General features: G+C 35.2%; 1 non-coding gene across 1 annotated transcript; it reads left to right on the top strand.

Moving 5' to 3' along the window:
* Positions 1-2135: 2135 nt before the first annotated feature.
* Positions 2136-2242, top strand: LOC133820530 (small nucleolar RNA R71). Its single transcript, XR_009886937.1, has one exon. It is a non-coding gene; the product is annotated as a small nucleolar RNA R71 (small nucleolar RNA).
* Positions 2243-6186: the final 3944 nt, after the last annotated feature.

Raw genomic sequence — 6186 nt, 5'->3', positions numbered from 1 at the left:
TTCAACCATGTCAGAAAAAATTGAAATCATACACCTTTGAAAAGTCGCAGGTGCATTGCATAATCCAAAAGGCCTGCGACGATAGGAAAAAGTCCCGAAAGGGCATGTAAATGCAGTCTTTTCTTGATCTTGTGGGGCAATGGGGATTTGGTTATATCCCGAATACCCATCGAGAAAGAAATAATATGCACGGCCAGCTAAACGTTCAAGCATTTGATCAATAAAGGCGGATGCTATGATAACAGGTAAGGTTTCAGACTCTCATAGAAAAGAATATTTTACATTTTCTGGCAAAGGTTTTAGGTCTAACTTTCGAGACTTGGAAATTGATTGAATATTCTCTAGGGTGAAAAAGGTTCAGTTATGGTATCATTTGAGGGCATAGACTCTAACAAAGAATTCACATCATTCATGGAATCATCAACTTGTAAGCTCATACCAAAATACTTTTCACAAAAGTCAAGCAAGTCATTTTCATCATCTTCAAAAATATTCTCAATCATGCTAACGTCATGCACTTCCTCACACTTAACAGATTTAGAGACATTAAGTGCATTCAATTCAACAGTCATATTTCCAAAAGATAATTTTAAAATGCCATTATGACAATTAATGATTGCATTAGTTGTAGCTAAGAATGGTCTACCTAAAATGATAGGAATTTGAGCATGCACATTTTCCACAGGTTGAGTATCAAGAACAATAAAGTCAACGGGAAAGCAAGATTTATCAACTTTTATCAAAACATCTTCTACAATGCCTCTAGGACTTTTCACAGAACGATCGGTTAATTGAAGAGTTATAGAAGTAGGTTTTAGTTCACCAAGACTAGGTTGCTTATAAACAGAATAAGGCAATAAATTCACACTAGCACCCAAATCAAGTAAAGCCTTGTTAATAAAATGATCACCAATAATGCATGAAATTGTGGGATACCCAGAATCTTTATATTTAACAAGACTCTTATATTGAATAATGGAACTAGCTTGTTCAGTTAAAAACACCTTTTTAGGAACATTAGTATTTATTTTTACAGTCCAAAGATCCTTAAAAAATTTAGAGTAGGCGGGAATTTGTTTAATGGCATCTAAGAAAGGGATATTGATACTAACTTGTTTAAAAACTTTTAAGATGTCATTGTATTGGCTGCCTTTTTTAATTGGAAGTAATATTTGTTAGAATGGGGCTTTTGGAATGAAAGGATGGATTGGAGTATCCTCATTTGAAGAGTCATTGGCATTAGAACTAGAAGGCTGACTCTTTTCTTTTTCTTTTTCAACCTCGGGTATGTAATCGGGTTTGACAATGTTCTTTCCGGACCTAAGAGTTGAAATTGATTTGACTTCTCCATTATGACTAGATTTTCCTATCTCATATTGACCTTTTGGATTTGGGATAGGTTAACTAGGGAATGTTCCTTTTTCTCTATCAGCTAATGCAGTAGTGATTTGTCCTATTTATGTCTCGAGTTTGGTAATTGATTGAGACTGATTTTGTAGGATTTGTTGAGTGGATCGCATAAATTGTTGTAAAGTATCTTCTAAGGAAGGTTTCCTTTGTTTAGGATATGGTTGATTTTGTGGGGCATGAGTTTGGTTTGGCGTGTTGTACTGGTGCCCTTGATTCATTGGAGGTTGGTTTTGTCTCCATGAAAAGTTTGGATGGTTTCTCAAGTTTGGATTATAAGTGGACAAAAATGGGCAATCATTTTGTTTCCCATAAGCATGAAGAGCACTGGCCTCCTCAGAAAACACTTCTTGGTAGGAAGGACATGATTGGGCATTATGGCAAGGACTAGAACATATAGAACAAACTTCTTTTCTTGGTTGTATTGGAGAATTTATAGTTTGGCTTATGGTTAAAGCTTCTACTTTTCTCGCTAATTTGTCTAAGGATGTTCTTAAGTCTAATTCATCTTTTACTTCATACCTTCCTCCTCTTTTTGGTGAATTAGTTGACCTGACTTAGGATCAAAATAATTTCATTGTTGTTAATTGACAGATAAATCTTCAAGGGTGTCCCAAGCCTATTGTCCTTGAAATTTTAAAAAAATTCTAGTATGCATAGATTGAATCATTTGACGATTAGAGGGAGTCAAACCATCATAAAAATATTTTACAAGTCTCCATTTTTCAAAACCATGATGAGGACATTTTAATAATAAATCTTTAAATCTTTCCCAACATTCATAAAACTCTTCATTATCATTTTGAAAAAACTCGGAGATTTCTCTCCTTAGACTATCAGTTTAGACATAGGAAAAAATTTCAGCAAGAATTTATTATAAAGTTGATCCCATGTAATTATAGACCCCGTGGGAAGGTAATTTAACCAAGCTTTTGATTTGTCTTTTAATGAAAAAGGGAATAATCTTAGTTTGACCGCTCATCAGAAAAATTTTGAAATTTAAATGTTGAGCAAATTTCTAAGAAATCTTTGACATGCATGTAAGGATCCTCTCTATCTAACCCATAAAAAGATGGCGACAATTGAATGATTGATGGTTTAAGCTCAAAATGGTTAGCAGAAGTGATAGGAAAAACAATACATGAAGGAGCATTAGATGAAATAGGTGCAAAATATTCAAGCAAGATATTTTCAGGCACAACATTTTCATCAACATGATTTCTAGTAATATTAGCAATTGGTTCCATGATGCTTAAATTTTTACTAACACTTTCATTTTCAAACAAAGATAAATGTCTTTTTACTAATCGATTTTTAGAGTTACATTCCCAATGATGCATACAATTTTCACAAACAAGGCAACAAAGATAATCTCAAACAAAAAATTTCTGATGTGGAAGATCAGTTAAAATTGCAACCACAGAGCATACTTAGAATTTTTAGAGATTTCACAAGAAAATACTTTTTATGGTTTACTTTTCCCAAGGCCTATTTGATTCCACTTACTCACACACTACTAACAACTCCCCGAGGTTAATTAGCAGAGGGGAGTTGGGAATTTTGTTCAAATTTCCTTTAAGCAAAGATTGGTTATGGTGAAAGGACAAGATTTAGGGTTTTTTTTCAAGTATTTTTTTCACAATTACTCAATAATATGATAAGAGACAGAGAAAATAAGGTAAAGTAAAATAAGACTATAAAAAAATTAGGCAAGAGTAGGGAAACATAACATAGGTATGCTTTAAATTGTTAGATGGGTATGTTTTAAATATTTATATCGCAAGCGCACGAATCGTTCATATAGAATAGTGATCGTGTAAGCAAGGATGTCGAACCCAATGGAGTTGTCTAAAAGAAAAGTATTTTAAACAAAAATTAATAAACTTTGAAATTCTATTTTTAGTAATTACAAGATTAATTAAACCATGTGAATTAATTAAAGTGCGGAATGGTAATTAAGTGTTTAAACAGATTGGAGTTCTGTCGGGACAGAATCCGAACTTGTCACGACAGAAACTGAACACAATAAAAAGACAGTGCAAAACAATAAAGAACACAACAAATTTTTACAAGGTTAAGAAACCCTTTCGGATAACCTACTCCTTGGGGCCACGCCCAAAGAATAAAACCAATTAATAAAGAATCACAAGTACAAAATATTGCCTCAAACAAAACAAGACTCCCTCTTGAGATTTAACGCAACTTTATTGTACTTCTCTTCACTAATCTGATCTTGATTGAAATGCTCAACCACTTGAACTCCCTTCAATGGCCAGCGAGTGCTTGCATCCTCCCAACGCAAGGCTTGTAAAAATCTTCTCCCGAAGACTATAAAAGTTGTGTTCAAATTACAATGTGTATTCACTCATGAACGTGGTATAAACTCCCTACAAAATCTAAACACTCATATTTCTACAAGATCACGTGAATACTATGATCTTGAATACAAATAAGGAACTCTCACAAATATTACAATACACTCACAAATTATGCATCTAAGAGTTCACTTTTCTCTCAGCCTTTAGAGCCCTATTTATAGAGTCCTTTTTCGTGCTCATAAAGCCTGAGAAAGAATCTCCTAATAAAGGCAAGAATAATTGAAGATATTCTTGATTGATGAAGAATTTCCTTGTTTAGAAGTTGCTGATCCGACAGATACGATTTTGGTGGGGACAGCTCAGACCTGTGTCGAATAAAAAACATGCTCAAAATATAAAGAACAATTAATGACATTAAAGATTCAGTTTCCTAAATTTCAATTCTTGAGCTGCACGAATATATAATGTCAAATATTCTAGTAATTATTTTGAGTAAGTGTTGAATATTTGCAAGATATTACTTCCCTTTATAATCAAATAAAGTTAAATAAGGAATGTAAATATTCCACAAATCACAAGAAAGGGAAAGTTTAATTCCGAAAAACACAATAAAGGGAAACAAAAAATTGATCTTTTAATAGAAAGATATTTCTATAAAATATGCCAATTTTAGGATTTACAATCTCCCCCTTTGGAAATTTTATAGACAAAGCATATCTATTTTTAAAAGATCCCTGCAAAACACAAGTAAGTGCGTAAAATCACAAGAGTCACAAAATGACTCCCCCTGCCAAAAATAACCAAAGCACAAGATAAAACAGTTAACAAAAACCAATGAGAAACAGCAGGTCAAACAACATAATCAAAGTACCAAAAATAGAGTTACTCTCTCTCCCCCTCATTGTCTAAGAAAATGCCGAAGAACAAGGGAAACGAAACCAAAAGAAAGACACATATAGTGTTCTTTTACATTTACCAAAAGTAAATAAAAAAAATATCGAAAGGAACTGTAACCATCATGGAGTAGGAGAGGTGGATGCACTGATAATGGCCAATGAAGCAAGAATTTGGCGCTGAGTATCCTCCATGATAGTGAACCGGTCATAAAGACTTGTAATTCCTGTCTGGAAAGAAGCGATATCAGTCAGGATAGCAGGAGTGTTAGTCACAACATTGCCAGAACCAGAACCAGCTAGATTAATGCCTTTGACCTTTCGAGCTGTGGACGGAGCATGGTCATCTTTGACAGTGTAGGTAGGACCAACCAAAGGAGAAGTCAAGGTCTCATGGGACTTCTTCAAAGGACATTGAGAGTCCAAAAGTTTGTAATTGATTTGAGGAAACATCAAGTGTTGACCCTTGCATTTGGCACCACTCAAGGACATGATTTGATCAAAAATAACAGCAGCAAGATCAATGGTGACTCCAGTCCCAATTTTGAACAATAGAAAAGCTATGTCTTGAGTAATGGTCGAGGAATGAGTGGTAGGCATCCAATTAAACATTGCGAATTTGAAAAAAGCACCATAATTGTGAGTGAGATCCGAGACTCGTAGAGAGGTGCTTGGTTCCCACATCATAGCTTGACCAACCAACTCAGACAAGACTTGATCCTTTGCAAACTCAATAGAATCATCAATCTCAACAGGAACGAGATTGAGGGCTTTAGCAATTTCAGTAGGACCAAACTTATACCAATTTCCCCTAACATACACTTTATGAAACATAAAAGAAGACTGGTGTAATAACTCATCATTCAAATTTGCATAAAATTCTTTAACAACCCAAGGCACAAACCCATCAAACCCAGAAAAAGATCGCAACCAACCCTTTTCCTCTAAAGTAAGTAAGACCCCAAAAACACGATGAGGAGCAAAAAGGAAATTACGCTCACTAATAAAGTGGCGATGCTCATAAAATTGCATGTTCTTCTCATTATCATTAAAACAGAAAGTAAGAGAATGAGCTTTGAAAGAACCTGAGGTGCGGACATGAGCATCTTTTTGTTTAGGGAGTTTGGAAGACAATTCGGGAAATGCCAATGGTGTGGTACCTTTTGGGTCAGATGCAACAGGAGAGGCTTCTAAAGGGGTATTCTTCAGATTCAGTCTCCTCCACCAAATCATCAAGAGGAACATCAGGATTTGGCTCGTTCAAGGACGGGTCCAACTCAGGCTGAGAGTCTTCCATTTCAGGAGAAACATCCTCCGATGAGGTGCAAGGAGGTGGGTTGATTTTTGCCTTCAATTTAAATTGGGATAAAGGAGATGAATCAGAGATGGAGCTGGTACCTTTTGTTGGAGACACTTTGGCCTTCTTGCCTTTCTTTGTTCCAGCAGATTTGGTCTTGTGTTTGCCCTTTGCCTTGGGGGTCAAAACATCAGGAGATAACGACGATTCAGAGTCATGATCAGATGGATCAGACACAACTTCAATGGAGATTGATTGGGAATGACTTCTA

This window comes from Humulus lupulus, chromosome 2, assembly GCF_963169125.1.
Source record: "Humulus lupulus chromosome 2, drHumLupu1.1, whole genome shotgun sequence".
NCBI classification, from domain to species: Eukaryota; Viridiplantae; Streptophyta; class Magnoliopsida; order Rosales; family Cannabaceae; genus Humulus; species Humulus lupulus.
This window is presented reverse-complemented; position numbering and strand designations above follow the sequence as displayed.